Source organism: Solanum dulcamara, chromosome 1 (assembly GCF_947179165.1).
Source record: "Solanum dulcamara chromosome 1, daSolDulc1.2, whole genome shotgun sequence".
Lineage (NCBI taxonomy): Eukaryota > Viridiplantae > Streptophyta > Magnoliopsida > Solanales > Solanaceae > Solanum > Solanum dulcamara.
The window spans coordinates 42,918,390-42,927,631 of record NC_077237.1 but is presented as its reverse complement, the minus strand read 5'-3'; positions in this window follow the sequence as shown (position 1 = coordinate 42,927,631).

The window sequence follows — 9,242 nt, the reverse complement described above, 5'->3', positions numbered from 1 at the left end:
TAACGGAAATCGGGCAGCATCTCCCCTATAACTTGCCCTATCTGAACTTTCAATTACATTCTCTGTTACTACAGCCAACCAAAAACAACAATCATCAGCTCATATACAATTAAACCATGTCAACATTACACAATACAACCTCCAACCAACTCACTTAATACTACAATACCAAAATAGGGTTTTTAGCCATTATTTCATAAAACCTTTAACTGTACGGAACAGAAGGTCATGTGGATGCAACCAGAAGATCCCACACACCTTTTGGAACATTTTCCATCCCTGAAACACACAATAAAAACACCTGCAAGCCCAGCACAACAGCCATAACACCCTATTCGACATTTGATTTAACTATGACGGCCTTAGTTTAGTTTATTTCCAACGTCAAGCATCCTGGTGCAATTTTTATAGTTCCAGCCACATATAAGATGTTTAATACACTCTATAAAAACAAAATGAACTCCAAATTGAAAGGAAAACCCTTACCGTACCCGAAATTGGCCAAAGCTTGCCAAATTCACCTCGAAAGTTTTCTAGTTGCGGCTGAAATTTTGTGGCTGCTTGTTACCCTTTTGATGCTGATCCAAACAGAAAATTTACATCATTAACACCTTAATATCATGTACAAACCCTTACCAAAATGTGGTAGAATAGAACCAAGCCATACCTTGCTAAAAGTTTCCAAAACTTGTCTTGGAAGTTCTCTTAATATGCTGAAAATTAGTGGGTTGTTTGTATCTCTCCCTTGCTTCCACAAAATGAGATTTTACGTTATTAAACACCACTATATCACCTAGGATACCTTAAATAATTAATTCGTGGAATAAAAGTCAGAGGCTTACTTTAATTAACCAAACCCGTGGTTGCCTTTCTTCCAACTCTCACATTTTCTCTCAACTTTCTTAAGCCAAGGATGAATAATTGAAGTACAAACTGAAGTTTATCCATATTTACATATGTATATACACTCTCTTAGGAGGTGACACGTGTCTTCCCCTAAGGGTGACACGTGTCCAGCCCCTATTGGGCCACGTATCTATGTCATGTCTCCTAGGCTGCACGTGACCTTGGTGAGGCCCACCCCCAAGCAGGTGGGTCACCTACTTGACCCTAAGAAAGTGGGTCACCTTCTTCCATGTGTCACTTTCCCAAGCTGCCATATGGTACCTCCTCTTGCTGCCACGTGGCGCTCTTCTCCTTCTTCGTGGGTTCGTAATCTAGTCTTACTTTAAGAACCTGTGTACTCCTTGCTACGCAAGCTTGGTATATACTCAAGTATCTCAAGTGTGTAAAACTTCTAAGTTGGTAGCTTATGTAGGTAAGTCAAGTCCCACGACTTATTACTTGGCCTCCAACCCCTTCCGACTTCTCATGACCCTATTTCTAACCTTCCCTACTAGGGGGTATCAAATACTCCCTTTCTTAGAGTTGTTTGATAGTCTCGTAGATTATCTGGCTCACATGATAACTTTTAAGAAGCTTAAGAGGCATTCCGATCTCAAGAATATGGGGTGTAATATCCTTCTCCTCTTTAGAACATTCATCCTCGAATGTTAATTAACCTTATGAGATCTTACCAGGACTTTAGGAATTCTCTATACCAGTTGTCATCCATAGGCCTCCTACTCATCAACATTATTGATTTAGGAGTTTAGATTACCTGTAGACTTAGGGTTCTATATGGATATTTCTTCTCTATCTTTGTCTCATCACATGTTTTGATGGGAGCCACGTCCTTAGTTTGCAACCTTCTAATTTGCTGACCCAAGATGGTAATAGGTCATTCCTCATGGGGTAACTTCTCTGTTATGTGAACCTTATCCACCAAAAATATTCTGGAAGGGTCATTTATATATATTTACGAAGCATTGAGCCGTAAACACTGAATGTATTGCTTCCAATCGGATAGTAGGTCCAACTCATAAGCAACTTTAACTATTCTACAAATGATCCGATAAAGACCAATGTATCCCCTTCTTGCTGAATTTTAATAAACCTTTCCTTGGTGACACTATCACAAATACTCATTCATCTACTTCAACTTGAAAGGTTGACGTCGACTATCTGCATATGACTTTTGTTAAATCTGGGTTGTTAATAGTTTTTTGTGGATAAGCTTTACTTCATTACTAACTTGATAGATCCCCTCCGGGCCTATCCATTAATTGAAGGGAAAAATAACATACCAAGATTCACCTGTGTCCCCAATCCCTTAAGGAATGATCTCCAGTGGTTAGATATAAATTGAACTTTCCTGTCTGAGATAATATGTGTAGGAACTCCATGAAATCTTATTGTTTCCTTGCTATGTCATCTCGCATAACCCTTAGCTGAATATGCCTTCCTAATTAGAAGAAAATGGGTTGATTCTGTGAGCTTATCTACCATAACCCGTATGAATTCATAGTTCCTTAGAATGCAAGGTCAACCTATACTATAATCTATATTAACTGCTTTCCATTTCTGAGTCGGGGTTTCCATTTCCTATAATAGGCTATCAAGCTTCTGATGCTTCATTTTATTTAAGCTATTGTACAATTCCTCTTAATCCAACTTGTAACACTTTAGGCATGCTATCCTATGCTTTTACTCTGATCTTCTCTCTTGTTCTCTTATCACACATCATATTGTAATCCTTACACAAACATGTGTAGGTACTTAAAGCAGTCCAGAAAATACCTTAGCATTGCTATACTAGTGTATTACTCCCTTCAGTCAAGGTCAAGGCTCCACAATGGCTTTTTTCCTTAATACTGATTATATCTTAATAGTTCTGCCTTGAACCATCTTACACTTTTCTTTAATAGATTCTACATATGGCAATTACATTGCTATTACCGACTTCTTTTTATAGAGTAACCATTTAATCTTACTCTTAGTATACCAATGCTTGTAGGCGGCATAACTATTCTTGTACAATTTGCATAAAGTGTGTTTAATTTTTATCACAACCTTTCTTGCTCTTGGCTTACTCTGCTTTACATGTGTCATTGTACTAACACGCGCTTATAGTCTCTTTTGTTATACTTGTTTTGCTTCCTTCACTTGCTTTTAAGTTTTCTCATATTCCAATATAGGAGAGATTTTGCTATCCTCTTGTGTTTGTTGCCTATATGTCATCTACCTCAGTAGCCAATAACTTGGTTGCCAAACCTTAACCTTTAGTCGACTGTAGCCCAGTTATCCCTTACGATTTAAGTTACTCGTTATTATTTCTTTGTCGTATCCATCCCTTTTTGTATGTATCCATCCTTTGACGTCACACTATTCCAGGTCCTTCCCAATAATCTTCTGCACTGTCTTAGATATCATCTTGGCTTTTATCCATTCATTGCTGGCTTTTAGATCTTGTTAACTCTGCCAATATGGGATCTCACTTGAAGCCCCTTCCCCCCTTTAGGGTATACCCATGTCACTATCTGTTTGTGTTCTACCTTACGCCCTTATTTCAAACTTTCAAATGCGTATGATTCTTTTCCAACACATTCGGTATATTACACCATATCTATGCCTTCCTTTACATCCTCCATACCTTTGGTTGCCCATGGACGACATCTTAATCTAATCGTGAGGTGTTGGTCTAGTCTAATTGTTGGTACTCGAGTCACGTATACATAATACTTCTTTATGCCTCATAGGTTTCATCCTTGTCGTGAGCCCGATGCTCACTTTCCTAACAATATCTCGAGCTTGCCTCAATAATAGGTCTAACTTAACACCATATTATTGTACTACCCCTTTAAACTTATAACCATACATTCTCCTTTCGCTCTGTCCTCATATTCAGTTACTTATGTCTATCTTGGATGCCTCTATAAGAACTTCCTTATTATTCCTCTAGCTCATGTCCATTTTTGGTTGCAAGGAATTCCATATTACCCTTTATTCCCATGCACCAGCTATCCTTTCCATCGGCATATAACCTTTATTCAAAACTTTCCTTACAGACTTGATAAGTCTTCCTTATTTGTTCCCTATCTCGCTTTTCCGTTTCACACCTATCTTTATATTCCAATCACATGGAATATGTCATACCTTTTAGTTATTTCCATACTAAGCTTTCCTTATTCTCATAACGATCTTTGTTATATTCATATGGTATCTTGTGTGCATTCAATCACATAGTATAACACTGCTTAACCTTCTTCACGATTCTTACTATGGGTTACTTACCCATTTTCATTAGTCTTATCCTTATTATGGGCAAGATGTACTACAACCTTGTATCTCTTTCTCCTTTTATTTCTACAAAAATTTGGGCAGAGTTTCTCTGTATTTCTTACTATCTCAACACCTGCACGCAGAAAATGCCAACAGTACCTCACAGGGCACACATATATATATTCAGATCATATCATATAGCATCCACACAATGTGCCCATAATTGACAGTATGAACATGGACTTACCTCGTATGTCCACTCGAACTGCACCTGTTGCGCTTTTCTGTATACTTTTCCTTTCACTTTTCAGCTTTATATGTTAATCATATTTCAACACCTTACCTGACATATGTCTTCCGTGCCTTTGCTTACCTGCATGCTTTGTAACTTCCAATATCATCAGTTACTTTTTTCTATTATTATTGTCCTCCCGCTACAATCACAGGTTAGTATGAAGAATTTCACTCCCTATGACTCGGCTCTATTTCACGATCTTAAATCTAAAAGAAAGTAACATCATAAATATCCGGTAGCCTCTTGTTTATAGATGTGGTGCCCAACACACCGATAAAAAAGACTCTACTAGACATGGTCTGTAAACATTCCAAGGACGAACTGCTCTGATACCACTTCTGTCATGACCCAACCCCGTAGGCCATGATAGGTGCCCGAACTGGACACACGTGTGTACACCTACTAATTATAAGAAAACCCATTTCCTATTCGACTCTTAGTGTACCAACAGATAAGAAAATATACAAGCTGATAAGGTTGCCATAGTGTAATAATGTTACAACACGCCGTATAGGCATAACTGGAACAACTTATAAATGACCCACATACATATGTCTACAGACCTTTAAGAATAGCAACCATATCCTATGGCGGGACAAGGCCCCTGCCAAACCCCTGAATAAGCAAATATATACATCCAATACTAAGTACCAAACTCGGCTCCGGTACAATGGAGCTTCTTCCAAATTGGCTAAGCAAAATCCTAAGCTAACGGACTCCCAAAACCTATGTCTGCACCTGCGGGCATGAACACAGCCCCCCGAAGAAAGGGGGGTCAGTATGACATACGTACTGAGTATGTAAAGTACAAAACATCATAAGGAAATTACAGTTACCATAGGGGTGCAGGGGACAAGTATAAAATTTAACAGAGTATTATACCTGTACCTTACAAAATAAGGTCATATATACCAGTATCACATACCGTATCCGGTCCTCTTGGGGACTAAGTGTTACAAATGCATCATTTTATCATCATAGACATATGAATACTATAAGTGCCGAGGAGCATTCGGCCCGATCCATACATATAATACGTTAGTGTCGAGAAACGTACAACCCGATCCCTATACATATAATACGTTAGTGCCGAGGAACGTACGGCCCAATCCCTATACATATAATATGTTAGTATCGAGGAACGTACGGCCCGATGCCTATACATATAATATGTTACTGCCGAGGAATGTACGTCCTGATCCCTATACATATAATATGTTAGTGCCAAGGAACGTACGGCCCGATCCGTATATAATATAGTAATGCATATACGTGCACGTAAAACTTGGTAACATATCAAACATCCCTCAACATATTCTCATAAAGTATGTCCAAAAGCCTCTAGATCTACGAGCTTACACATCCAATCATTATTTAGTATGTAGAAGGCTCGAGGGTCATAGTTCAACTACTTTAAGACCCTTACCATTCAAAAGTGAGTACAAGTCATGAGTTATGCCCGAAACCTACAAAGGGAATTACCTCTAACTCATATCATATATCTCTTTACTTACATTAAACTATTTCAAGAGAGGGAAGGGATAGGCTTCACGTGTACTACTTTTTGTCATGTTGATGACTTATTAGGCCATAACACAACTATCGCAGGACTTCAAACATCGAGAAGTGAATAAGATTTACGAACCATACTCGGGGTTCTACGAATGGAATTATTCCCACACTACATATACAATCCACTTAAGACTAATACATGCCAAAAGAAAGAAGAGATAGGCTTCACATACTTACTACTTCCCTTTATACAGAAGACTTAACAGGCAATATCTCACTTATTGTAGGAGTTCTAATATCAGGAAATAGGTCAGAGGCATGAATCATTCTCGAAGCTTTATGAATGGAATTATCCTCAGAGTACATATTACATTCCACTTATAGCTAAGACATGCCAACAGAAAGAAAGCGATAAGCTTTGCATTCCTCTTATGGATTCTTCTTAATCGTGTTTGTCTCGTCGTCCTCTGAACCTATTTAACACAAAAGTAATACTAATATTAATAACTTTCAACTCTCCATACCCTTAATCCAAAATCAAGCATCCATAGAAATCATTTCCTTATTTACTTTTCTTGACTAGTCTATTCATTAGTTACACTGTTAACGAAAATCGGGCAGCATCTCCCTTATAACTTGCCCTATATGAACTTCCAATTACACTCTCTGTTTCTACAGCCAACCAAAAATAACAATCATCAGCTCATATACAATTAAACCATGTCAACATTACACATTACAACCTCCAACCAACTCGCTTAAAACTACGATATAAAAATAGGGTTTTTAGTCGTTATTTCATAAAACCTTTAACCATACGGAACGGAGGGTCGTGTGGCTGCAACCAGAAGCTCCCACGCACCTTTTGTAACGTGTTCCAGCCCTTCAACACACAATAAAATCACCTGCAAGCCCAGCACAACAGCCATAACACCCTATTCGACATTCGATTTAACTATGACAGCCTTGGTTTAGTTTGTTTCCAACGTCAAGCATTCTGGTGCAATTTTTATTGTTTCAGCCACATATAAGATGTGTAATACACTCTATAACAACAAAATAAACTCCATATTGAAAGAAAAACCCTTACCTTACCCGAAATTGGCCAAAGCTTGCCAAATTCACCTAGGAAGTTCTCTAGTTACGGCTGAAATTTCGTGGCTGCTTGTTACCCTTTTGATGTTGATCCAAACAGACATCATTAACACCTTAATATCATGTTCAAACCCTTACCAAGACGTGGGAGAAGATAACCAAGACATACCTTGCTAAAACTTTCCAAAACTTGTCTCGGAAGTTCTCTTAATATGCTGAAAATTAGCGGACTGTTTGTATCTCTTCCTTGCTGTCCCAAAATGAGATTTTACGTTATTAAACACCACTATATCACCGTAAGATACCTTAAATAATTAATTCGCGGAATAAAAGTCAGAGGCTTACCTTTAATTAACCAAACCCACGGTTGCCTTTCTTCCAACTCTCACGTTTTCTCTCAACTTTCTTAATTCAAGGATGAATAATTGAAGTACAAACTGAAGTTTATCCATCTTTACATGTGTTTATACACTCCCTTAGGAGGTGACATGTGTCTTCCCCTAAGGGTGACATGTGTCCAGCCCCTATTAGGCCACGTATCTATGCCATGTCTCCTAGGTTGCACGTATCCTTAGTGAGGCCCACCCCCAAGCAGGTGGGTCACCTGCTGCCACGTGTCACTTTCCCAAGCTGCCATATGGAGCCTCCTCTTACTGCCACGTGGCGCTCTTCTCCCTCTTCATGGGTTCGTAATCTTGTCTTACTTTAAGAATCCGTGTACTCCTTGCTACACAAGCTTGGTATATACTCAAGTAGATCAAGTGTGTAAAACTTCTATGTTGGTAGCTTACGTAGGTAAGTCGAGTCCCACGACTCATTACTTGGCCTCCAACCCCTTTCAACTTATCATGACCCTATTTCCAACCTTCCCTACTAGGGGGTATCACATACTCCCTTCCTTAAAGTTGTTTGATAGTATTGTAGATTATCCGACACACATGATAACTTCTAAGAAGCTTAAGAGACATTCTGAGCTCTAGAATGTGGGGTGTAACATTCGCATACAACCTTTTCCTTCCTAAAACTCCCAAAATAATTAGAAGATGATCTGCATGCTCCTATTCACTCTTTAAATACACCGATATATCATCTATAAATACTACCACAAATGAATCCAACAACGGTTTGAACACCCCATTCATCAAACTCATGAAGGCTGCAGGTACATTGGTCAACCCAAAAGACATTACTAAAGATTCAATGTGCCCATACCTGGTCCTAAAAGTTGTTTTGGGCACATCCTTATGTCTAATTTTCACCAAATGATACCCAAATTTGAGATTAATCTCTGAGAAGACTGAAGCACCTTGTAACTGGTCAAATAGGTCATTAATATGAGACAAAGGGTATTTATTTCTGATGGTTACCTTATTCAACTCTCAATAGTCAATGCACATTCTCATACTACCATCCTTTTTCTTGATGAACAACACCGAAGCACCATAAGAGGAAGCACTAGGATCAATGAACCACTTATCAAGAAGCTCCTGAATTTGAGGCTTAAGCTCTCTTAACTCTGTCGGAGCCATACGGTAGGGAGTAATGGAAATTGAATGAGTACTCGACTCTAAATCAATGCAGAAGTCTATGTCTTGATCAGGAGGCATACCAAGCAAGTCTGAAAGCAAAACTTTTAGAAATTCCCACACTAATGGAATCGATTCAATAGATGGAGACTCTTCCTCCATATTCCTGATATGGGCCAAATAGGTCAAGCAACCCTACCCCACTATTTTTCTAGCATGGAGAATGAATATGACCTTAGTTGTCTTAGGCTTATACATGCCTTCCCAGTCTAATATTTCCCTCCCTGGTATCTCTAAAGAAATAGTCTTTACATTGCGATTAAGTACAGCAAAGTCGAGGAACAACCAAATCCTACCTAAGATCACATCAAAATATGTCATGTCTAGGATCACTAAGTCAACCTAAGTTTGGTATCCCATAAACACAACAGAACAAAAATGATACACATAGGTGACTATGACTAACTCTCCAATAAGGGTAAAAAGATTAACAGGGGTATCTAATATATCACACAATGTATCAAAACCCAAGGCATATCTTACAGATACATAGGAATAAGTGGAACCCGAATCAAATAAAATGGTAGCCATCCGGTCACAAAAAAGTATAGTACATGTGATAAATGCGTCTGATGCCTCTACCTCGGTCTTGC